This window comes from Carlito syrichta, unplaced genomic scaffold, assembly GCF_000164805.1.
Source record: "Carlito syrichta isolate Samal-C Ts95f unplaced genomic scaffold, Tarsius_syrichta-2.0.1 Scaffold305187, whole genome shotgun sequence".
In the NCBI taxonomy this organism is placed as follows: Eukaryota; Metazoa; Chordata; class Mammalia; order Primates; family Tarsiidae; genus Carlito; species Carlito syrichta.
The window spans coordinates 764,111-790,615 of record NW_007249283.1 but is presented as its reverse complement, the minus strand read 5'-3'; the positions used below and the strand labels follow the sequence as shown (position 1 = coordinate 790,615).

Below are 26,505 nucleotides of genomic sequence, written 5' to 3'. Positions count from 1 at the left end.
GGTGACATCTTAAATGGGACAGTCTTGTGGAACTGAACCCTTAACCTGTGGGGTCTTTGCTAAGTCCCGGAGTTAGTGTCAGAACTGAATTGAATTGTAAGATACCCAGTTGATGTTAGAGAATTAGAGAATCAGTTAGTGTTGGAAAAGATGCAACATTTGGTGTCAGAAGTTGTGTCAGGACACGGACAATACAACATACACATAGTCATGTAAAGACCATGCACCTATATGGAATGAATCAGTGTTCTAAAGAAAGTCAATTAATCAGACAAGGCTGAAGTCACTTACACTCTGCAAGCAATGAACCTATGATTTGAATAACCAAGTGTTTGTTTCAGAAGCAGAAATAAACAAATTAAGATTAAATTAAATTTCAAAGTGTAACCTGAATGTTTTCAAAAGAGAGGGTGGGAAGCAAATAAAAAGAACAGTTAAGTCCTGTGCCCCAGATTTTTTAATCACAAATCTTGGAATTACACTGTCAAGCACTTATTAAGTGTCTGCCCTGCTCTATAAATTACCAAATCTCCTAGCTATCAAATAGACCTTACAAAAATCGTCTCTTTTAATATCCAGAATTGTGCCTATGTGTAGGGGTGTGTGTGTGTGTGTGTGTGTGTGTGTGTGTGTGTGTAAAAGAGAGAGAGAGAGAAAGAGAGACATAGAAAGAAAATATCAGTTCCCAGTGCTGAAGTTACTAGAAGAGTCCAAATAACCTTATCACAAGTAGTATTCTACAAAGTTAGTAAAAAGAATACTAATATGCAGCAAGTTTTCAAATATGATAAATGTAAAATGAGAGGGTGGAACTGATAAAAATGGTAGACAGTTATCAAAAATATACAACAGCACATTATCCATGAACTTTGTGGGCTTTTTACCCAAAAGTAAACCTGAGGAATTGCAACACTATCCTCTTACTCTGTAGTAACAGGAGACATGAGGCCTGAGTTGACATTTTTACATGAACATCTTCTGAAGTAAAGCCCTCTGTGGTCATTAAAGAATGTCTAATTTCATTTTTCAGGTGGCTAAAGAAAGCTGTATCTCAAAGATGCCCAAAGCTGAATGAAAGAAACATTTAGTCCAAACCCCAGTCTGCATTTTTCCCAAACAGTTGGCCCTCTGCCACAGTGCAGACATCTGAAATGCTGACTGACACTAAAAACTGGATCTGGTTGTTAGTTTACAGGTTGATAGCATGAAGAAGAAATATTCAAAGATTAGGCAGAGGAGCAGATAAATAATTAAAGGTGAAATTCAGGACTTCATGATTTCTGACCCAATATTTTTGCCACTCAATAATATCTTCTAAAACTCAAAATATGTCTTTTATATTAAAATGTATGGCTCTGAATGTAGTTGAGGTAAATATTTTACTTGTCCTTTCGCACCCTGCACATAAAATTTGAAAATAATTCAAACTACTTACTGCTCATCAGTGACCAAATAGAGCTCTGATAAAAATAAAATATCTTTTGGTTTAGCACCAGCTGGCTAAATTTAACTCCTGTATTATGTAATATTAAAGTGTCCTTGCTTTAGTTGGTGTCTTAAGCAATTCTGTTATAATGTCCCTCCCAATTCACTTCAGTCTCTAACATCTAAACACTTAAAGCACAACAGGACCAAATTAAGGTGTTCACAGGCAATCGAAGACAGAAAAAGTCTATTTGAAACTGAATATAGGGCATGATACCTTTAAAGTAAAATCTCAGTCTTCCCTGTTTAAAGTTGTAATTACTATAATTAGGGCTGGCAGATCCAACTGGCAGTGCTTTTCTTATTTCTGCAAAACATGTAAGAACCCGATTCTTTAATCTTACTCCAGTAATACTCCCAGAGGAGAAGAGACTATGACTGGAGCAGGAACTACAAAAGCAAACTATGGCTGGAAAAGAATAATTTCATACATTTCTCTGAGCAAGCTGCAATAGTTGAAAATACTGTAACCTCTTCCTTTCCCTCACCAAATTCCAAGAAATACAGTTTATATTTTTAATATAGTCATTAAATTTTTTCTCATAAATGACAAACTATTTTTTTCCAGTTTTCCATTTTAGCTGCAAGTTGAAGAATCATTTTAACTCATGATCGTTGATTAAGTTTGGCTCATTATTCTTCAGTATTAAATATAAAGAAATGCTATTTTACAAAGAGATTAATATAGGAAGCCCTATATTATGTAATATTAAGGTAGTGTTAAATATTATCACACAAAATCCAGCTGAACATTTTCTCTTATAACAATTACAACTTGATGTATGGTCTATATTGACCTTTAAGTAACTGGCAAGAACATTTTACAGTCTTGTAAGCAGACATGTATCAATGACCATATTACACATACCTTTTGTGATATTTCGACTTAACTCCGAGTTTGTGGAAATATCATGTATCTTTATGGTTCTTCACAGACTAGTTTCTCCCTTGTTTCATGTACAGCTAATTTCCCAGTCCCCTGAAAGCAGTAGGTGGAGTGGAGGCCAGCTCCACTGAAGGGTCTATCAAGCAAGTAGATGGGACGGCAGAATTTATTTTAGCCATGCTTCTAGAGGATGCAACTTGGCACCTATTTTTAGGAACTGAGCTCTGTATAGGTGGGGCTTGAGTCAACCACTCTTTTCAGAAGAGTGTCTCTGAGGGCACTCTGCCTCATAGTGTCCTCAGTAATGTATGCTTGGCTCTAACACATGTGCAGTCAATCAAACTCTCTTTCACAGCCACGACCACCAGCCAACTCTCAACTTCTGAACAAAGCGTACAAATTAACCAGCACAGATGAGGAAAAGGAGGAATTAAAGCCCTTGAATTATTTGCATTTGCTTTAATACTTTCATTCTTTTAAGAATCAAGAATATAAAAATAAAACAGGTAGAAGAAGTTTCAATTCATTCTGGTGGAATAATTAACATGGTGTTCGGGAAGAAGAAACATTTTTTACCTCACAAAATGTTCTTAGACATGTAAAACATTAGTTTATTTTTTGAGGCTTCACATAGAAAGCAAACTACTACTCTAGTGTTGATGTAAATAAAGGAAGTGCTAATTTGATTTAAAAGGCCAAGGAAGAAGGGTGAGAAACATTCTAAAAAGAAGACACAGCACATTTACCCTGTGATTCCTGCCCACTAATACAAACTTTAATTCATTTGGCATGAGGAAGAACAGGCAGAGAAGAGTCACCTCACATGCTCCTGAAAGAATCATATTAAATGCCCTTTGCTGCCAACCTACTTACTCAGCACACATTGCCAACCTGACCCGGAACTCAACTAGGATTGCCATTTAGCTCCAAATGCCAACACCGAATACATTTGAAGTGAATAGGAAATCACTGGCTTTCTTTATTTTTTCTCTCTTCTGTTATTTTCCTGGTGTGATGTTAAGTGTATCCAACTGGCCTCACAACTAAACCAGATAGAGAGAAAATTGCCCTTTCATATAAATAAAGCTTCTGGCCTATATATTATTTATTTCATAAAAAATGCTTACAGGTCAACAATTTACTATATTATTTACTAATAAAGATCAGTATATATATTACATTGTTCCATATACAATATTGGCTTCTATTAAAAGTAAGTCAAGGAGTGATATTCAAGCTTATTAACGCTAGGAAAAAGTTTCTGAAATAGTGTTCCTGTATACTCCACAACAGTTTTGAGGACCAAGAGCCAGTATAGTCTAACTATTTAGAGTTGTATTGCCCAGTATGGTAGTTATCAGGCATTTGTGGTTGTTTACATTTTAATTGCTTAAAATTAGGTAAAGTTAAAAATCAGTTCCTGAGTTGCATTAGCCACATTTCAAGCACTCAGTTTCCATGTGTGGTTAGTGGCTATGTATTAATGCAGAACAGAAAATTTTCATCATTGTAGAAAGTTCTATTGGACAATGCTGATTGAAAATCAGGATTTCAACCCAGCTTTGACACTAACATACTCTTTGATCTGAGCAAGTTTCCTAAGTTGCCTAAACTTCATTTTACTAATCTGTGACTAAATGGGACTAAGTCTACCACCTTTAATTTGTTTTGGGGAAGATTAAATGAGATAATATATAAAAATAATTATTATAATTATATTATTACTCGAACATTGTATTTACATAGCAATTTTTTTTTTTTACTTTACTGTGTACAAAAGTAAATGGCACTAGATCACAGTAGTTCAATTTAAATTAGGAGATTGATCCTACAATGCAAACATAGTTGACTTTATTCTTATATTTGTTTATATTTGCTAATGATGGTAATTGTGGTTTTATTCTTTTGAAATGTTAATTACTCAAAGATCTGACATCTAAACTTCTCATATTCTCTTCTTATTCAAAACTCACTGATTTCTCTTTGTATTAGTGACTGATTTTTTCACTTGTGCTTCATGCATGGCAACCTATTTTAAAATCTTGTTTTTGCCATCTCTGAAAGTAAATGTATTTGATTAAAATTCATATACACTAAAAATTACTTTTCACATTTCTCATTGTAAATTTTTCAATGTATGTAATACAAAATAAAACCAATAATTATACATTAATAAAAGAAAAATAATGAATAGGAAAAGAAAATTTGATGGAACATTATAAAATAATGGGTAATAGATTGAAAGCAGTAAATCTTAGATCTACAATCTTACATATAAATTAACTAACCTGAGTTCAAGCGGAAATGTTGTTATAGAATTAATAAGTTATCATATAATTTGTTTGATTCATTTTAATTACAAAGACGATGAGAAGGACAACACCTAGATTCTGATAATTTGTTATTATAGTGATTTTATATACAGAATTTCATTCTTAATTTAATAGGTATCTACTATATTACTATGAGTAATGTAGTATAAAGGCAAGATGAATGGACGGATGGATAGATGAAGGGATAGGTGATATGCAAGCAGATAGGTATAAAGATATAAAGATTCATAAAGTGATTATTTGTATCAAAACTCAGAAAGTTCAAATGGAAAATTTTACTCCCTAATCCAGAAATGTGCTTCAATCTTCACCATGCCTAGGTACTTCCACCTATTAAAATCTGTAATGTATTCAACTGAAACCTACATGAGGTCTTCTAGTGGGATGAAATAATTAGCATCAAGCCAATGCTCTCATGGAGCACAATTAGAAAATCTGGATCAATTTCAAAGATAGTAAGTGTAAGGCATCAGAGAACAGCCAAATCAACAAGGTTCAAAGGGATTACAATTCACGAAAGACAAGAACCTTACAAATATGAGCTTAAGATTTGAGGCTGTTCTTGGAGGTGTTTGTCAATTTTGGATGCAGCTAGAACCTGAGAATCTGGGCTTGGTTCAGGAAGAACCGCTGCTGGGGAACAGAGAAAAAACCAAAAACAAAAACAGAATCATGGGCAATTCCATGGGACTAGAGTGATAAAACTGGAGAGGAGAGGGACCTCAAATTCTGTTTTCTCCTCAGGACATTTGCTAAGTGCCAAAATTTCACAGGATAGCAGGATACCATTGTAAGCCCAAATCCAGAAAAGTAAGGTGGAATATCCTACATTTTCATGATACTGAACACACAAGTGTCTATGAGGAGACCTGCTAACATTCGAAAGCCTTCAGATGAAGGGATATTAACTCTAAAATAATCTGTAACTACTGCTTTGTCCCTGGAGGTGCTTGATAGTCTTGGCTTAACTAGAGACTGAGAATTCTGCCTTGGCCCTGGCAGATGGGAGACAGATGAACTGGCAAAGATTTTGGCATTTGATCAGGCTTGGAGTGATAAAATTGGTGACTTGAGTAGGTTCAAACACAGCCAATCTCCCCCTCCAGACATTTGCCAAATTCTGAAACTTCACAGGGTGTGAGGCTAAATATCCAAGCTGAAAACCTCAAAAATAGAGCAGAGATTCCTGCAGTCTTCATGCTGAGAAAAAAGAGGATCTCACAGATTCTCAATGAAGCCCTAAATTAAAGTGGTCAGCCTGTCTCTGCTCTCCACTCTATCTGCCTACAGAGAAAATAACTTGGCTGTAATTTTTTTTCTTTTAACTTTCTATTATAAAAATACTAAGCATGAAAAAAGCCAAACATTGTCACCAATAAACAAAAAACTGTAGAAAGAAAGCAAGTGTTGTAGATATTTAAATTAACAAGTAAGGAGTTTAAAATTATCACAATGATATATTTGAGAAATTGTAGAAAACAATGTACAAATATGTGACAAGATCAAGAATTTAATGAGAAAATTAAAATTACAAAATAACAGTAAAATGGATATTCCAGCATTTAAAAATACAGCAACAGAAATTAAGAAACCAATGGGGGTAGGCTTAACAGCAGATTGGAGACAACAAAAGACAAGACTCATAATCTGGAAGACAGGTGGATAAAGAATAGAAAATGTTGGTTTGGATATATTATTTTAAATATCAATAAGTTAGCCGGGCTCGGTGTCTCAGCCTGTAATCCTGCGCCTTTGGGAGACTGAGGTGAGTGGATTGCCTGAGCCCGCGGGTTCGAGACCCGCCTGGGCAGCGAGACCTCATCTCTACAATAAATCAAAAACTCAGCTGGGCGTGGTAGTGCATGCCTGTAATTCCGGCTACTCAGAAGACTGAGGCGGAAGGATCGCCAGAGCCTAGCAGGTCGAGGCTGCGGTGGCCGGGAGCGGCCACTGCACTCCAGTCTGGGCGACAGAGTGAGACTCCAACTCAAAAAAAATAAAAAATAAATATCAGTAAGTTCACACTAGGTCTTTGGCAACAGTATGATATTGTTGAATCAGGTAAGTACACTCCACTAAAATCTAAATCTTTGCTACATATGTTTCTGGCAAGCTCCATCTATGTTCTCTTGTGTTTGTTCAGTTCATGCCTATCCATTATTCCACACCATTACTCCAGCTTGATTTTGTCATCCAGTATAGTTGCTGTCTTCACAATTTGTAATCGATGTCTTATCTAATTTTATGATAAATAATATTTAACAGAACAGAGCCCCTAACATATAAAAAGCCATACTAATGCTAAAGACTTCCCTCTGAGATAAAATTGACACAAGAATGTAGGTCCACTTATGAGTCCACATTTACAGATGTTCTTGATAATTTGAAATAAAATTGATCTGGTTAGGGAATTTCAAAATTCTATGTGCTTCATTATTAGGTACCAGACATTTTAAATTTTTTCCCTTTCCTACTTTTGTTGGTGTTACCATTTGTTGGGCGAAGACTATTCTCTCTGATATTAAAGATCAATATCATCTAGGAATTTATTTAGTTCACTTTCGTTTTCCTGCTCATTAATACAAAAACTTTCCAAAATAAAAATGACTCTTTCTTCCTCTTTGAATAATAACATGTACACTTGGCAAAGGAATGGCTCCAGGAATTTAATTAAATGACTTACATTTATTTTCTTTTATTCTCTCAGCAACCCCAAGATACTAATGTTTTTACCATTTTATAGAAAAGAAACTGAGGATGAGTGAAGTCAAGTAATTTCTCCGAAGGTAAAAGTTAATAATCAGAAAAAGTGGGAACTGGATTCAATTCTGCTGACTCTATAGGTTTGCATTATTTGGGATATTATTTATCCTGACCTTAATCTAAAAGTTCTATTCACTTATTATTATGTGTGCTGGGTGGTATGTTTTGAAAAAAATCAACTTTTCCACATAATAAATTCTTAGAGTCAGCCTACAGCCAGTAGAATCTGGCAAGGCCTCACCTATGCTTGATAGCAAAGTGAACTCTCAGGGGAGGAGTGGGAAATTTAAAGCTGGGACAACTATATTTCAGTCATCTGAAATGAAACCTCTGGACAGGAGGCTCCTATAAGGTTTGTAGAATTAAGGAACAAATATATAAATATAAAATTTTTACACTATTAGCTAGCTTACGTGAAATACTAGCCTACCAATTAGGGTTTGGCAACCTGCTTTGAACATTGAAGGAGACATGACCCATTCAGTTGTCATGTGAGCAGAATTAGGGTACTAGTAATTGAATTGTGTTAACATTAATCAACTCTAATTTTCACCTGTTCGTGTCTAATTCCATTAAAATTACATCATGATATTAATAAAGCATATATGACTCATCTTTAAATGATATCTCAGAGTCTTAAGTCGAGTGACCATGATAAATGTATCATGCAAGCCAGAAAACTTTTGGGAGTGAATGAAGCACCATTAATAACTATGTCAACACAAAGCATAAGCTGGGATGTTCCAAGGCAAATAGGAATGCAGGAACACCTGACTAATGAGCCAAATGAAGTCTTTCTTGACTCATCATTGGAGGATTTTTTTATTGATCTGACTCCCAATATAAAAAAATGTAGAAGTATTATTTACTAGTTACATCAGCATCTATAGGATCATCTCTATACTTTAAAGGTAATTTGAATTAAACAAAGACTGGTGTGAATGAAAGAATTATAAAGATTTTTGTAAAATTTAGCCCAGAAAATAAGAGATAAGGTATAATCAGGGAGCACCCTGGCTAAAAAATGACAGAGGTATAAACGTTCCTGATAGGCTTTTTATCAATTTTCAATTAAAATTGTAAAAAAAAAAGCATTGATTACAACAAGACAGAGAAGAAAAAGAGAAATAATATGTGAGAATGTGAAGAAAGCATAAATAAGATGATGATGAAGAAGAGGAAGAGGAGAAAGAGAATCTACATTGACGTTTGAACAGCATTTCTATTAATGGTTATTGTTGAGAGCAACAGATATGAATCACTGGATGGTATACTGCATAGGACACCCTCTGAGTCAGAAGATGAACTATCTTTTCCCCAAGTAATAGAAAAAGGTTTGAACTCATTTCACAGTCTCATGTTGCTTTGACCAAAACCAGGTGGCCTTTCCCCAAGTCCACGTGAAACATCTTCTGGACCAATCCAAGCTATAGCTTTGACTGTTCAGCACCACAGCCCTCTAATTATAACTCTATGCATATACCACACCTCTCAGACAAAAAGGAAAAGATGGGGGTGGGTTGTTAAGTTTCTAAAGAAACACTTTAGAAAATACATGGTGGAATGCTACAATATTTTATGCTTTGCATCAAACAAAAGAAAGTTTACACATTGTATCTGACAATCCAAGTTAGGATTGTAAACTACGGAGTAACTTCTATCCAGCAAATTTGCATAGTATCAATAATTAAAATTTTTAGGTATAGTTTTGAAGGAATATTAAAAAAAATGGAAGAAATCATAGGATCCAAGTGTTTAGTGATGGCTGAATAAAAATTCATTCACTCTCTTTGAAGGAAATGCCAGCCCTCAATAAATCAGAACCCAATGCAAGTAAGGTAAATAAATCAAGATGGTAAAAAGAAGCATGGCTAGGCAATGGTAAAGAGACACTGACTGGATGAGGTACGTAACTCATCAAGTTTATTAGTTTATCCTGAAAACCTGAAATTAATCTATTCTGAAATACCTGAAAAAGTTACAAGTCATATTCCTGATGTGCTTAAAAAGATTAGAAAAGCTTTTCTGAAAGTGGATTAGCTGTTACTTAGGAGACAAAAGAGAAATTAAAAAAATGAAAACAGTGAAGACTAAAGTAGGTAGCATGAAAATGCAAAATTCAGCAGAAAAATTAAAATGAAATTTGAGATTGTAAAGAACACAAATAAAAAATTAAATTCAATCCATGTAATGGAAAAAATTTGAGACTTTTTTTTTATTACACAGGAACAAAATCAAAGAGATGGAAATCAAGACCTAAATAATAATGAATATAAAGTAAGAAATATGGTCAAAGAAACATAACTACTTCAGAGGAAGAAAGAAAAATAATGGTACAGAAATAAATATTAAATTTAAAAGAAAAATAAGCCAGGCTCGGTGGCTCAGCCTGTAATCCCGCGCCTTTGGGAGGCTGAGGTGAGTGGATTGCCTGAGCCTGCAGGTTAGAGACCCGCCTGGGCAGCGAGACCTCATCTCTACAATAAATCAAAAAATCAGCCGGGCGTGGTAGCGCATGCCTGTAATTCCGGCTACTTGGAAGGCTGAGGCGAAAGGATTGCTGGAGCCCAGCAGGTCGAGGCTGCGGTGGCCGGGAGCGACCACTGCACTCCAGTCTGGGTGACAGAGTGAGACTCCAACTCAAAAAAATAAATAAGTAAATAAATAAAAGAAAAGTAGTTTTTGAGCTGAAGAAAGATCTAAGATGACAAAAACCAAAGACTCATCAAGACACCTGGATTTGCCCTTATAAATTTTGATTTTTAAAGATAAACAATAACAAATAAGGAAAAAAGACAAACTGATGTCAGAGTTCTTCACTAAAATATGTACCATGAATATTTGTTGTTTTTACAATGGACACAGATTTGAATGAAAACTTCTATTTACAGACAAGTTTCTGTTATGAAGAATATAGAGACATATTTTGCAATACACGAAAATTCTCAGATAAAGAAAATGATGAATGTATCCTCACAAGAAAGCAACTAAAATGTCTGAAAGCCTACAAAAGATGATTCCAAATTAAGAGTAAAAATAAAAGTATTTTGGCTCTATAAAAATACTTATTATTTGAATTAAAGCCAAATAATTACTGTAATTCCAGCTATAACATTAAATGTAGAACTAAAAAATATCTTTGAAAAACATATGAAAAAGAATATAGTTTTAGCACATATATCATTATTATATGAATAATGTAATAACTAAGGGCTCTAATCATAGATTCATACATTCTGTGACATTTAATGTCAAGAGTGGAGAAAAGCAGAGGAAATAAAGTCAAACTGAATTTTTTTGGAGTTTATAAATTTATTCAATCACTCAGACATGGATTCTTTCATTGAGAAGGTTATCAAACATTTATTGAGCACCTGTGTGCCACGTGAGTGTGCTAGATATGATGTTTACAGAATAAAGAAAACACCAGTGGGCCCCAGTAAACACACACATAGATATGCATAAAACGGAATAAGTTTATGAAGGTGAAAAAAATTACTGGTGTGAGAAGGAAAGCAAATAATTTACTTTGAGTGGTCAAGTAAAGCATCCTAAGGTGGTAACCAAATTTTAAATTTTACTTTAAAAAATATTTAAAAAGAGAAAAAATATTATAAACGAACATGACTTACTGTTCCCTGCACAAATTACAACTTTCAAAGCTATATTAATTCAAATGCTGTGAAACTGGCAGAAAAATCAGTATCACTTTTAATGAAATAAAAATATCCATTCTGACTCATACAGCAATGTTTAGTACATGTAACATAATGGAAGAAACTTCCCAAACAGCCTTTGAAAACCTTACTAAATACTGGAAAGCAATAATTTCAGATGTTCACATTAAACTTTACTTCAAAATGTATCCAAGCTAATTAATTATTTAAGTTTAAAAGTAATTAATAAATATAAGAGACAGAGGTATGTATTTTTCAAAGCTATATGTATAATCAACATTTTACACTGCACAAGAGGGGATGAATAAAATAAAACACTTTTCCTACAAAAGCACCAAGTCCTTTTTTATGTAGGTTACTGATTGCTGTTACGTTTTTCATGTATCCTGAGATGTTTTCAGTATATATAAGCACATATATGCATTTATATTTGCATAAAACACATATACATAATATATGCATATATTATGTATTATATATTATGTCTATAATATTTGTATGTATATAATATATGCATATATATATAAAACTATACTTTTCACTTTTAAACAAATGGGGGAATTTTATACCAATAATCCAAATTTGCTTTTTTCTTGCTGGACAATGTTGCAAATGCATTTTCATCAGTATATGAAAATCTAGTTAATTTTAATGGTTACGTGGTATTTCATTGTATGGATATATCACAATCCAGTTAGTTAGTATACTATTTGTGGTTGTTTAGGTTGCTTTCAGAATTTTTATTTTAGAAAAAGAATACAAATAAATAACTCAGATGTGTGTGCTTGACATATTAAAGGTATATGCCTTTAAGAAATTTCAAAGCTATTGACAATTTTTTCTTTAAAGGACAAGATTACAGTTATTGCCAATTTAGTCTTCCACTACTGGTATATGGGAGTATTGTCAAACACTTGGACACTTGCAAATCTGATAAATGAGTGCAGTGTCTCATTATTTAAATGTATATTAATACATTAATTTAGAGTAAAGCAAAACAACACATGAATATTTAACTGATTTTCAAAATATGAACTGAGCTTATTTGTAACAGCAAAAATCGAAGCAATCTAAATGTCTACACATTGAGAATGTGTTAAGCAAATTAATATTCATTTATAGAATGGATTACTAAGTAGGCTTTTTTTGAAGTTTAATAATAACATGGGAAAATGTTCACATTAAATGTTAATGTGACTTAAGATTCCCATCAGGATGCAAGAAATTAAAAGAGAATATACCCTTAAAACAAGACAAATGTTGTATATTCATAAATATAAATATAAAATTATAGTACTGTTTAAAGTCTATCTGCAAACCAAGTTTTAAAAAGAACCATGATGAACTGAAATGAAAAATGTGGCAAACTCTGGCTATGAGAATAGAGACCACCACTGCTTTTGTCTTTGGCATATCAGTGAGAGGAGAAAGTTACCATAGATGTAGGTTTAAAAAAATTTTAAATAGAACTGAGCTATTAATTATTCTTAAAAGTGGAGTTTGGATTGGTGTGGCATTTAAAAATCCCTTTAAATCTGAGTCACAAAGGAGATCCACACTTGCCCACCAACTATTTCCCACAGATGTTCCTTGAGTTGCAATGAGCTCTACTGGGAGCAGGACTGACAAGAAAATGTCACAATCACTCTCGGCCCTTATGTTGAGTACAAGACGGTGATCATCTACAGGTGAATTAGGTGCAGAGGAACAAAGAGACACATCCCCGCTTACCATAGGCGCAGGCGAGTAGTTTCTACTGAAGTCTGAAAGGAGTGCAGGGAAACTGATACAAACTGTCCAGAAACTCAACGAACAGGCCCAGCCAAAAGACAAGACAAGACAAAACAAAACAAAACAAAACAACAACGAAATCTCCAAAAATACAAAACAAAAAAACCCACCCATTAATGTGAATCTTCTAGTGAACTGAATGTAACAAAAGCAACAAATAATACATAGCTAATCTAGAGACTTTGATTGATATCTATTGATAGACCCAATAAATATTTCCTTTTCTGAGAGTACAGGATATTTGTTTCTGTTTGTATGGGTCTTTTACACAAGATGTCCAGAATTCTATTTAAAAAATCATGAAATATATAGGAAGCAAGACCATGACCTATTACTAAAAGAAAACACAGTCAATAGAGCTAGAGGCAAAGATGGCTTATATATTGGAATTATTCAATAAAAACTTTAGAATAGTGGATTTAGTAGAAAATATTTAAAATAATAATATACATGAAAAACTCTGGAATAATACTGTGAATAATAACAGTTGCATTTATTCTTTCCAAATAACTACATCTTGTATTTATTTTTCTTGTTCTATTACACTAAACAGGATAAATGGCAAAAAATTGAAAAATTAAAAAAAAAACAAGGTTATACATGGTCATATTATTTTTAAACTAAAGAAAGTAAATTTTTTTTTAAAATCCTGAAAGAAACCAGAGTTTAAAAAAACCACTATGCCTCACTTAATGAGGAGCAAAGATAAGAATTTCCTCTGATTTATCTTCAGAAACCCTGCAAGCAAGAAGAAAATGGAGTGAAATACTTTCAGTGTTGAGAGAAAAAAAAAATCAACCTAGAATTCTGTAGCCTGTGAATTACCCTAAAAAATGAAGAAGAAGTAAAGACTTTCTCAGTTATAAAAAAAAAAATGAGGAAATTTGTTGCCAGTTAGAACTGTCTTGCAAGAAATATTAAAAGTTCTTTAGTTAGAAGGAAAATTACGTAGGTCAGGAACTTGGATCTATATACAAAAGGAAAAAGCATCAAGATATGAAAGTGAAGGTAAAATAAAAACCTTTATTTTTCTTATTTGTAACTGATCTAAGAGTTAACTATTCAAAATAATAACAGCAATAACATATTTGAGGATGTATGTATGTGTGTACATGTTTATGATGCACATGTATAAGTGAAGTGAATAACAGAAATGATACAAGGTAAGGGAGGATTATCCTATTCTGAAGTACTTTCAGTACCCATGAGATGGTATTAGTGCTATTAGAAAGTGGACTTGGATTAGTTGTAAGTGTATATTACAAATTTGAGTGCAAGGACTAAAAAAAAGTAAAACACATACACACATAACTAATATGCTAAGAAAGGACAGAAAATGGAATTATACATAGTGCTCTACTAATATCACAATAGGCACAGAAAGAGTGGAAGACAAAAATAGGCAACACATAGAAAAATATCACAAATATGGTAAGTATTAATCCAATTATATCAATAGCCACTTATAATGTCAATGGTCTAAATACAACAATTAAATACATAGCTTGTCTGAATGTATAAAACAAGAACCAACTATATGTTGTCTACAAGAAACCCAATTTAAATATTAAGACATATAGCATTAAATTAAACAAATACAAAGGTATACTATGCTAACAGTAATTAAAAGAAAGCAGGAATCACTATATTAATTTCAGACAAAGCAAACTTAAGAGCAAGGGAAGTTATCAGGGACAAGGATGGGGTATTACACATTCATAAAGAGGTCAATTATCCAAGAAAAGTTAACAATATTCAATGTGCATGTACCTAACAAAGAGAATCAATTTATGGCAGGCAAACAGTGATAATAATGAAAGAAGAGGTAGATGAATCCATTATCATAGTTGGAAACTTCTATCTCCTACTCCTACTAGAAAAAGTTGACAAATCTAGCAGGCAGGAAATCAGTAAGTATCATCAATCAACAACATCTTAACATCAATCAGCAAGATATAATGGACGTCAACAGACTATTTTATTTTTTCTGCGCAAAGAGAAGAATACATACTTTTTTTAACCTCACTCGGAACATTTAGCAAGATAGGCCACACTCTGGGCCATAAAACTCACCTTAACAAATGTAAAGGATTAGAAATTATACAATGTCTCCTTTCAAGCCTCAGTAGAATTAAGCTATAAATTAATAATAGCAAGATAACTGGGAAATCCCCAAATATGTGAAACATACTTCTAAGTGTCAAAGAAAAAAAGTCTCAAGAGAAATTTTAAAAATTTGGATGAAATGAAAATGAAAACACAACTTATTGAAATTTATCATCAACTGAGCTTTGACAAAGAAAAACAGGCAATACAATGGAGAAAGTCTTCTAAACAAATGATGCTGGAACAACTGGTTACCCCTATGGGAATAAAAGTACCTTAATTTCTACTTTACACTATACACATCAATTAATTAAAGATAGATCATTGATATATATATATATATATATATATATATATAAATTAGATTTGATAAAAATTTGCAACACTCCATTTAACCAGGTCAATAAAAAGTAAATAGGCAAGCTTTAGGCTTAGAAATATTTGCAACACATAAACTGACAAAAGACTTATGCCCTTAATATGTGAAGAACACCTACAACAAGATAATAAAAAAGCATCCAATTAAAAAATGGGCAAATAGTTAAAAGACACTTCATACAAGATATTTAAATGCCTCAAAAGCACCTAAAAAATGTTCTACCTCATTAGTCATTAGAGAAATACCAAGTAAAATGACATCAAAATATGACTCATATCTACTAGAATAGCTGAAATTAAAACACTGATCACTAAATTATGCTGACAACGTGGAAGAACTGAAATTCTCACACACTGATGATTAGAATGATCAAATTAAAATGATCAAAATGCTTTGGGAAACAGTTTGGAGATTTCATAAAAATTAAACTTGATTTACCATATGTTTACTCCTAAGTTTTTATCAATTAAAGTGAAACTGTATGTCCAGCTTGTGTAAGATGGCTTACAACGGTTTTACTCTTAAAGGCCCAAACTAGAAACAGCCTAGCTGTTCAGAAACACAAGAATAAAGATATAAATTGTGGTTATTAACATAATGAAATACTAGTCAGCAATAAGATGGGAAAAACCTTCTGATAAAAACAACACCTATCAACATGGATGAATCCCAGAAACATATTGAGTAAAAGGAGAAGAATGCAAGAGTACATACTGAATGACTACATTTTAGAAAGTTCTAGAATAAGCAAAACTACTATATATGATCGAAATCATATTGTGGTTACTTCTGGGTTGGATGTGATTAAAAGAATGGGCACAAGGGATCATTCTGTGGTGATGAACATGGGTTAGTTGGACGTCAAAACTGACAAAAATGTTTACTTAGGAGTTGTGCTTATTATTCCATATAAGTTGTGCTTCAATAAAAAGTATATAAATATATCAATAAAGTAAAAAAATCAGAATATCAAGCTGGTTACTCAGTATAACACCAAGTTTTTAAAATGTGTACTTATATATGCTTGGATGTATGCTTGTTCATAGAGGGAAAAACTAGGAAGGAATATACCCATGTTTCTCTCTGGATAAAATTATCAGTGATTTTTATATTCTTTAGGCTTTTCTGATTTTCCAGAAGAAAATCACATATTAGATTTTTAATGAGAACAACACAATACACCTTATTTAATTATTTTAATAGGAGGTATGTTGTTATTTGTTACTAGACAATGTACATTAGGAGTAGATAAAATTTTCAGGAATATACTTTTGTATATCTTGTTTTTGTGTTTTTAATATATATATATAAAACATATATATATGAAACACTATACTTGTTTATGCAATTATTTGTTAATAATCTTCCCTCCCAAATCCTGCACATGTCATTCCACTGCTTTCTTGCATTGAATATGTTGAAAAGCACTCTGAGTTTGTTGCTTTGTATATGACTGAGTTTCTTCACAGGATGCTTGTAGCTTTCTTATTCTTTATCCCAGATATTTAAGATTTTTTTAAAATGAAAGACGTAACTCAATAATATGAGATAATAAAACCACAATCTAAAAGCGAGCATTATGAACATTTTGCATGTGCCAATTACATTCTAAGCATATTGAAAAGTCCCATCCAATATAATCTTCATAAGAAATATATGAGGTGATATATGAGTAAATCCCTTATTTGTTGGTTTGCTTTAGTGAAGAAATAGAGATACAGGAATGTTAAGCACTTTCCCTAACAATTTGCCCAAAGTCTAACCATCAGAAACTATATCCAAACAACCTGGTGCTAAATTCAATGTTTTCAGTGACTAACTTGTAAGTTTTACTCTTTATATAATAATAGACAGATCATTTAATCTTAAAACATCTTTTAGAAATAATTATATACAAATATTTTTAAATGAATGTATCTATGATTTAAGAATAAGAAATATATCCTTACAGTAGTTGCCACAAATAATAGGTATAAGGTATCTAAATGTTCTTGATATGCTAACGTGCTAATTATCATTCTGTTCTTCTCAGCTCCAAAGCCACATTCTCTGGTTTTGCTTGTGATAGTGGAACATTTCGCTCTTGCTAGCCAGCAAAATATTTAGCTTAAACAAGATGGTAGAGGATCCCAGAGGCACACTGGAGAAGAAACAGTTCTTCTTGGTTTCTGTGCATCATCTCTCCTGACCCGCTCCCACAGTGCATCGTGGCCAGTGACATATGGCACCTCTACAAGGAACCTCCCTTGGCACTCCAGAAAATGCTTTCCCATTTTCCCAGTGCAGCTCCTTAATGAACTTTTCCACTATCTAGGAGGCCATGGTAATGCCCTCTCCAATGAGGCCTGGATCCCAGACTTGGAGGAAATGGGCTATTTCCAGATTTGTTTCTTTCTTGGATGCTCTGTGTTTCCCTAGAGGTAGTGGTTGCTCCCAATATCTGCTATTTCTGTATTCCTTAGAGTTTTCTTTATTTCATTGTAGCAAATTACCATTAATTCCATGTCCTGTTATAGTTAATAATTGTTTTAAAAAATATTTTCCCTGTTCAAATAATTGTGTATTTCCTGTTTTCTGATTGGAAACTTACTGACAAAATCCTTAAGTGGAATGAAATTGAAACAACTATTTTTGTGGTTAAATATCCTGTATATGTATTTGGAGTTATCTCTGGATCTTAAAATTCCAAACCTAAAATTTTTAAATTTTAATAATTTTATTTCTAGGAATAAGAACAACTATCTCAAAGAATATGCTACAAACATTTCACACAATATTTGTGAAAATGCTTTACATATTGTGAAAATACTTTAGAAATGTCAGCGAGTATTACTACATGGTAATCCCCGTGAGGGTGAGACCATTTCTATCCTGCCATTCCTAGATTCCCAGTTCCTTTCACTTAGTTTAGCATGCTGTGAGTGCCTAATAAAAAGATGCAGAAACACATGTATATTATCCCTTTCATGCTTAAATCTACTTGAGCTAAATTTCAAAATTGCACGAAAAGATCTAGTACTTTCAATTTTGTAAAATGTAAATATGATATGATAAAAATATACACAATCTCTTTCAACTACGGCCCTAGATATTCTAGAAGCTTACCTCAGACACATTTGTAAATACAAACGAGAAATAATAGAAAATATGGATAAATCTATATAATCTAAGAAATGAAAACTTTGGTATGCTATTTAAATTAGCTATCTTCAGTTGCATTTTGTAAGAATATTTACTCTTCATAACCTGAGAAGGTTATAATTGACTACAATTTTTCTTTTGTTGTCTTTAAGTGCAAACTGTAGGTTCTGGTAGCAAACTTTGTTTATGCTACAACACAACTAAAACACTATGACAAAGCATTTTTTAAGTACATAAATAACTTCACATTTGATGTCCTTTCTTTTTAGTGGAGAAAAGAAATAGCTGTCATAGATTTTTTTTTTTCATTCTTAATAGTATCTCCTACAATATTTTCACCAAAAATCCTAGACAGTTATCAAGCTGAAATGGATTGGCTATGGCTAAGATGTAGCAGTACAATCTCTGCTTCTTGCATCAGTATGTGGGCCTATGTCCTCATATACTGTTTTTTTCTCTCCTATTGCAACATTTTTCATAATGGTCCCCAGCATCCCTGTCAAGGGACTTCATTGTTTTCTTTCTAAGTGTGTGAAATTGATCACCACACAATCTGCTTTGATCGTAGGGAAAAAGGAAGGCAAGGAATTTGGATTCCCGACACAATCTTTCTAAAAGTAATGAAAAATCATTTATTTTTAGTGAACTTCCATGTGTGTGTGTGTGTGTGTGTGTGTGTGTGTGTGTATCTGGTGTTTCTCAAATAGATGGAGACAAAATATGACCTCCAAGCTATTATAACTGTATACTTATACGGTATAATACAGTGAACATACTAGGATCAAATGCTATCTCATGCAAGAATAATGAATTTTGTCAAAAACATTTCTGAAGCATATTTTTGTTTTATTAAACACAGAATAATGACAGAGGGATAAATAAATAAATGAATGAATAATTTAGTGAATGAATTCCTGAAAACTGAGAGGATGTGAGGGACAAATCAGCAGTATATAATAAAAAAACATTGGGCTTACTTATGACTGTACTACTTTTTTTCAAGAACATCATTTGAATGCCAAAAACTGTGCTGAGTGTCCTTTAACAATGCTGTCTTTGTTGCTTTTAGTGAACTCAATGCATTTTGTTGTACATAAAGCATCAAAAACACTTCTAAGCAACTTTTATTGGTTTGATTTGGAAGTTAGGAAAATGTGTGAGAATGATTTAAGATGAGTATTTTTAGACTGTATTGGAAAAGAAAAGACAAGAAAAAAGAAACATTAAAAAGGTGCAAATGGTGCTTGGGAGAAACCAAGAACAGTTAACTTCATTATCTTTGACGTTTTAGCTGGGAAGTGTCTATTTCTCAATCATTTTTATTAACTGACTAAAGAGTCATTCATATTTTGCTTCAAATGTCATTTTAGGTTGATAGGTCAGATTTTCATGCTCTTCAAACTTCAGTCATTTAAAAATTATTCTGTTGACTAGTCATAAAAATATAAGTCTGGCAGACTCTTTTTGGTACAATGTTTTGCAGTGCTTATCATTTCAACTTATGCTTGCGAAGCATAATCCATATCCAGTCATCCTCTTTTCAAAAACTGAGCAGTCATATATTCACTCAGATAATATTCATTGAATGTCTACTAAGCACTGAGTGTGCAAGTGCAATCTGCCTTGTACCTGATGAGCTTATAGTTGTCAATTCAAAGAACTTAAAACATCTTAGGGAGATCCTTTAAAATAGTTCACCCTAATTGTAGTTATATCTTACAAAAGTTTTCTAAAAATGCACTTTCCCTAGATGGCAAACTAAATCTGTGTTTGAACTGCTATTAAAACTAGTGTCATTTTGAGTGCTATGCAGTGTGATAAGTTATTTTTGTGCAATATTCCAGGTAATATCCACAGTGTGTCTGAGAGGTATCTATCATTACTTCTATTTTAAGGAGTATGACATTAAAGCTTAGAATGTTAAGTTACTTTTTCAAGGTGGCACAACTTGTAACTGACTAGTACAGGATTTAACCTGGGTTTGCCTATTACCAGAGTTCATGTTCAACTATAGTATCACATTGAGTCTATACAGACGGTGCCAAAAAAATGTAAATTCATTTAAAAACCCTATTAAAATTGTAATACTCAATATATACCAATAACAAAGATGAATACAAGTCACATTTGACTTCTGCAATTACAAGAGGTGCTCAAAATGGTTACCATTAGTGTCCAGACACTTCTAATTACCGCAAACTAAAAGTAATACATAGACAACACTCTTAAAATGTGTATATATATATTTGGCACTCTCAGTATATGAATTAACTTACTCCATACTCCCATATACCCACAAATTAAAACTATGTCTAACGACTCTTAGTATTTTTCTTTCTTGTGGTAAAATTGATTAATTCATTTAATCATTTAACAAATATTCTGAAATACACTCCTCAGAGGGCACATATTTGCTATGAGATTATGAATAAGACAAACAAATAAACCATAACACAGTGTGAAACATGCCAGAATCATCATATAGATTTATGCAGAGGTAGTCTGTGAAGTGAGGGGAGCAGCTGCATTTGAGGGAGAAGCTGAAGAAGATATGGTGGGAACATTTTATCTACTACTCTAATGTCAGTGGTCCAGAACACCAACTTTTTTTTTAAGACACAAAAGCATTCTCTACTTTGTAGAATCCTGTACTTCTTAAAGTGATGACATGAGGTGGGGTGGGAAGGGACATTAAAGTGGTGAACAATTCTAGACAGGCTCCTTTTCTGTTATTGTAACAGATGCTCACTTATCTAGAGTTGAGGTGTCTATTATACTGTTATTCTGGTCCTAATTAATTATTATTTGATTTATCTTCATGTTTTTCAAGTTCAGGTTATGTTGGGTATAGAAGTTATCAAATCTGTTGTCTTAAGAAAGTAAAAGGTAGTGAGATATAGGGAAGGAAAAACATCTTTTCCTTTTACCCGTTCCAGGTTCGTGGCTGGGGTCCCTGGAACACAAGACAGATTAGCAAGAGAAAAACACACAAATAGATCTAATATAAGTTTTGTGTGACCCAGGAGACTTCATAAGTAAATGAAGAACCAAAGGTTTGTTTAAAATCTATTGCTTTTATGCTTGGTTTGATGATGACTGAAAAATCTGAGAGAACTGATAGGACAAAGGTATGAGCTAAGTGTGGTAAACTGGGGAAACTTAGCAAGGCCTGTTTAGATTCCTCTCTGTCCCTTCATCTTGGAGATAAAAGATACTCTTTTCCTATGATTATAGAGAGGACACCTCTAACATGATATTCTTGTGACCAATTTCAGGGGAAGGTCAGAGCATTCTTCCTACATATGCTGTTTCTCAAATTCCTTCAGTTTAAACTACTCAATATGCTGAGGTGCCATATTTTAGGGGAAGCATGTCCTGAACCCATCACAGTCAAACACACATAGCTGGGAAATTTTCCTCACAAAAAAGTACTGTCAGCCACATGTAGCTTGCTACAGTAATTGTTGAATTTTATTTTATTTTTAACAAATATGTCAACAGGGAAAGTGAGCTGACATCACCCCCATAATCACTTGCCAGCCTACTGAGAAACACAAATAAAAAATCATAAGCCCCCCAACCAACTGAACAGATTGCCCCTTGGCCAAGGGGACCACAGAGAAACCCTAAAAACTGAGTTCTGGGCTATGAAGAGATAGGAGGTAGAACATTCCTGTTACAGCTTCTCCCTCTCTAACTGACATTGCATTTTCTTTTTTCAGTGCTAAACAGAAACATCTGTTTTGGAAGACTTGTTCTATTGCTGACTTAAACTAACCACCTGATGGTGCCCCTTCCTCTTTGCAGTTTTGACGCAACATCTGACCAGCATTCCTTCCTGACCACTGACTAGTTCTGGCCAGTTTACAGAGCTGGGCACAAGATGACTCAATGTCCTCTGTTTTACCCTTAGATGCATACAGCTTAATTTTAATTTTAAATGTTAAGTCCCCATCCCAAAGTTAACATGAAATGTATACAACATGCATGTTTCCTTACTACAATGGACAATAGATACATAAACCCATAACAAAATAGGTAATTGAAAATTGTGAGAGTGAAGAAAGAAAATCAGGTGCATGAAAGATGCTACGAAATTACTAGGGAAAAAATACTATTGTATCATAATTTTAAAATTTCAATTTCTGATTATCTTTCCATGAAATAACCTCTTGAGTCTGGCATGATACTTTGTACAAAGATTATATCTAGACTTTGTTTTTCAGATGGTGAAATGTGTAAGTTAAGCTGTGTTCAAAAATAGGTTTTTGTCAAGTTATATAATATTATAGTAACTTTTCCATAAGTACTTTATTCACTAATATATTTAGACTTGCAAATCTTCCAGAGGTTTCCACTAAATGAAAAAGAAATAAAAACAACAGTAATTTCTGAAAAGCATGGGATCAAATAATCAACAAAAGGCCAATTTTACTGCCCAAATGATTATATTTTAATATGATAATTTATATTGCTAATATAGAATTTAAACTATGTTTTCACAGCTTAACAATTGTTAATCACATAGGTGTGCCAATCACAGTACTATGAAAATTTGAATGTCTTAACCTTACCTAATGGCAATTATCAATAACTCAAAAAATAACAGATGCTGGAGAGAATGTGGTGAAAAGAGAACACGGCTACACTGTTGGTGGGAGTGTAAACTAGTGCAACCTCTGTGGAAAGCAGAGGTTTCCTAAAAGCTCTAAATATTGACCTCCCATATGACCCTGCAATCTCCCTACTGGGAATATACCCTGAAGAACTCAAATCATTCTGTGAACAAGATACCTGCACACATATGTTTATCGCAGCATTGTTCACAATAGCAAGAATCTGGAACCAACCATGCTGTCCATCAAAAGAGGACTGGATTAAAACAATGTGGTACATATACATGATGGAATACTACGCAGTTATAAAAAAGAACAAAATCATGAATTTCGCAGCAACCTGGATGGAACTGGAGTCTATAATACTGGGTGATCTTTCATAGCAACAAAGATCTGAGTATCACATGTTCTCACTCATAAGTGGACCTTGAACATCTATCATAATACTATAAGAAAAGGATTGACAGCGGTGGGAATCTATGGGGGGGACAGGGACGGTAAGGGTGGTGGGATTAACGGTAGTCAATATCTGTCTGGGGACGGGGGACACGCCTTATCAACAAGGGTGCCTGGATGATGCCTATTTGTATACCTAACCCTTAACTGTACCCCACAATTTTAAAAATTAAAAATATGTTTTAATAAAAAAAGAAAACTTTGCTCACTATCTTAGCAATTTTCCTCTGTTCTCAAAAATTGTACAAAGAATATTTGAACAATGCTTTCTTCCTGTAAAATATTTTAAAATAGGACAACTCAACAGTACATCTTAAAAACTTCCTATGCCATACCTTATTGTTTTCATTTATTGATAATATTTTATGGTATGAGTGAACTATGATTTACTCAACCATTCCATTAAATGATTGATAGGCATATAAGTTGTGTCCATTTTTTTCTAATTAAATCAATACTACAACAAATATACTATTATTGATTGTTATACTCATGTATGATATTTTTAGACAAATACATAAAAGACAACTGTCAAAATTGATTGACATTCTGAATTTTAATTACCCCTGTTAAAATTTCTCCCCAAGTGATCATATGATTTCAGCACTACCACCAACATATTAGAGACTTTATTCTTTTTACACTCCATGATTGCAAACGGTTACATAGTTTTTTTTGCCATTCTGATGGAAAAAAAAATTGTCTAATTATTATATCAATTTTATTTCCTCAATTATTAGTTGTGATGTTCATTTTTAATATATTTATTATCCATTTGTGGTTTTTATTTGATTCATATTCTTTTTCCAGTTGTATGTTTGGCTGTGTCTTTCTTGGTAGATGTTTCCTATATGTCATAGATATTAATATGCTGCTGGTTATATGTACAGAAGTGTTCTATTTTTCTAATCTTTAACATAAGTTAATATATTATTCACAGAACAGAAATTTGAATATTTTTATAATTTTGAATCTCATATTTTCTTTTTTGTTAACTGTTTCTAGTATTTATTATAAATTTCTTTCCCCCTCTAAAGCTGTATACATTTCCCACATTTTTTTGGAATTTCTTATAGTTTTGAGTTTGAGGTTTTATAATTAGCTTTTAAAACCACTTGGAATAAATCTTGTGTATAATGAAAAACAGGATCTATTTTTTTTTTTCTAATGATAGACAACTGTTCAAATATTAGTTCATTGACTAGTCCAACCAGTTCTAACTGACTCGAAATGCCACGTTTCCTAAAATGAATTCTCATAGTATACAGAATGCACTTTCTTGTTAATCCATGATGTCAATGTGGGTATAGTTCTACTCTCCTATACTTGTTGGTTCTTATATAGCCTTGTCCCTTATGTATATTATGATGTTTTTATTGTGAGCTCATGGTCATTGGAACTTTATCTCTGGGACTTTTTGGAGACCCTCGGTGAATGTGAATTCCTCCAGGGGAGAATTTATATTTTGCTTCTGCCATCTGTTCAGTGAATCCAGTATGAATTAACTTCTTCAACTGGTGCTTTCAAGATCTCACCAATATGTGAATTTGAGATTCAGACCTGAATGAGATTGGTTTGGGAGCTACTAATTCTCAAGTTAGAAATCCCTGGGAGATAAAATGCTTCACCCATACCAAAGCTTGAGGTAAACATATTTTTAATTTATCCTTTTACTCATGTATATATAACCGTTGTGGTATTCAATTTTAAAGGTATCAATGATTCAACTCCCCTATCCTGTATGAGCCCATGGCCTACTATCCCGAATCATTTTCATATCTATTAAGTCAAAGCTTTAGCCATCCTAGATTAATAGGGAATCCAACAGTTTCTAGGCTTGCTTATCTCCCTAAAATTTTACTTTCACTTTGTTCAGTCTCAGTGGATTTCCTTTACTTTCTTAATAGATTAATCTTTTTTTTATTGTTATGTGGCAAATTTTTTTTGTTTAAATCTGTTTTCTGAAAACAAAATAGTCATATTAATATTTTTTTGGGTCGGGCTTGGTGGCTCAGCCTGTAATCCCAGCGCTATGGGAGGCTGAGGTGAGTGGATTGCCTGAGCCCGCCGGTTCGAGATCCGCCTGGGGAACTTGGCGAGACCTCATCTCTACAATAAATCAAAAATTAGCCAGGTGTGGTAGCGCGCACCTGTAGTTCCAGCTACTTGCAAGGTGGAGTCGGAAGGATCGCCAGAGCCCAGCAGGTCGAGGCTGCAGTGGCCGGGAGTGGCCACTGCCCTCCAGTCTAGGCGACAGAGTGAGACTCCAACTCAAAAAAAAAAAAAGTATATATATATTCTTTTCGTTAATATTTGCTTATTAAATCATTCCCCCTCTGTACTGTGCTCCAAAATTTTGAATGCCTCTTTGTATGCTGTATTTGGCTAGCTTTTTCTAAAAAAAATCAATGTGACAATCTTGTCTTTCCACTGGAGAGGTGGGGTATTTACATTATTAAAGATTATTAAAATGTTTGTATTTATTTTAATCATCAAACTCTGGAATTCCAGTTACTCTATTCTGGCCCTTTCTTTTTTTCTTTTCCTGCTTTATTTGAAGTCTTCAAGGTTTCTCCTTGTTCTCTAGTGATTTTAAAAATTTACTCCGTTTGTAATTTTTTTTTTTTTTTTTTGAGTTGGAGTCTCACTCTGTCGCCCAGACTGGAGTGCAGTGGCCGCTCCCGGCCACCGCAGCCTCGACCTGCTGGGATCCGGCGATCCTTCCGCCTCAGCTTTCCAAGTAGCCGGAATTACATGCGCGCGCTACCATGCCCGGCTGACTTTTTTTATTTATTTATTGTAGAGATGAGGTCTCACTGCCCAGGCGGGTCTCGAACCCATGGGCTCAGGCAATCCACTCACCTCAGCCTCC

At 33.5% G+C, this 26,505-nt stretch overlaps 1 protein-coding gene across 4 annotated transcripts in view; it reads right to left on the bottom strand.

Moving 5' to 3' along the window:
* Nucleotides 1-26,505, bottom strand: part of XIRP2 (xin actin binding repeat containing 2) — a 310,033-nt gene that overhangs the window by 70,696 nt on the left and 212,832 nt on the right. For 2 of the 4 annotated variants that reach the window (XM_008061280.1, XM_008061283.1), the window contains exon 1: nucleotides 2,354-2,601. The exons of the other annotated variants lie outside the window; for them this stretch is intronic. The gene's annotated coding sequence lies outside the window, so the exon portion shown is untranslated. Of the gene's footprint in view, nucleotides 1-2,353; nucleotides 2,602-26,505 lie in introns of those variants that run through there. 4 annotated transcript variants of the gene reach the window in all.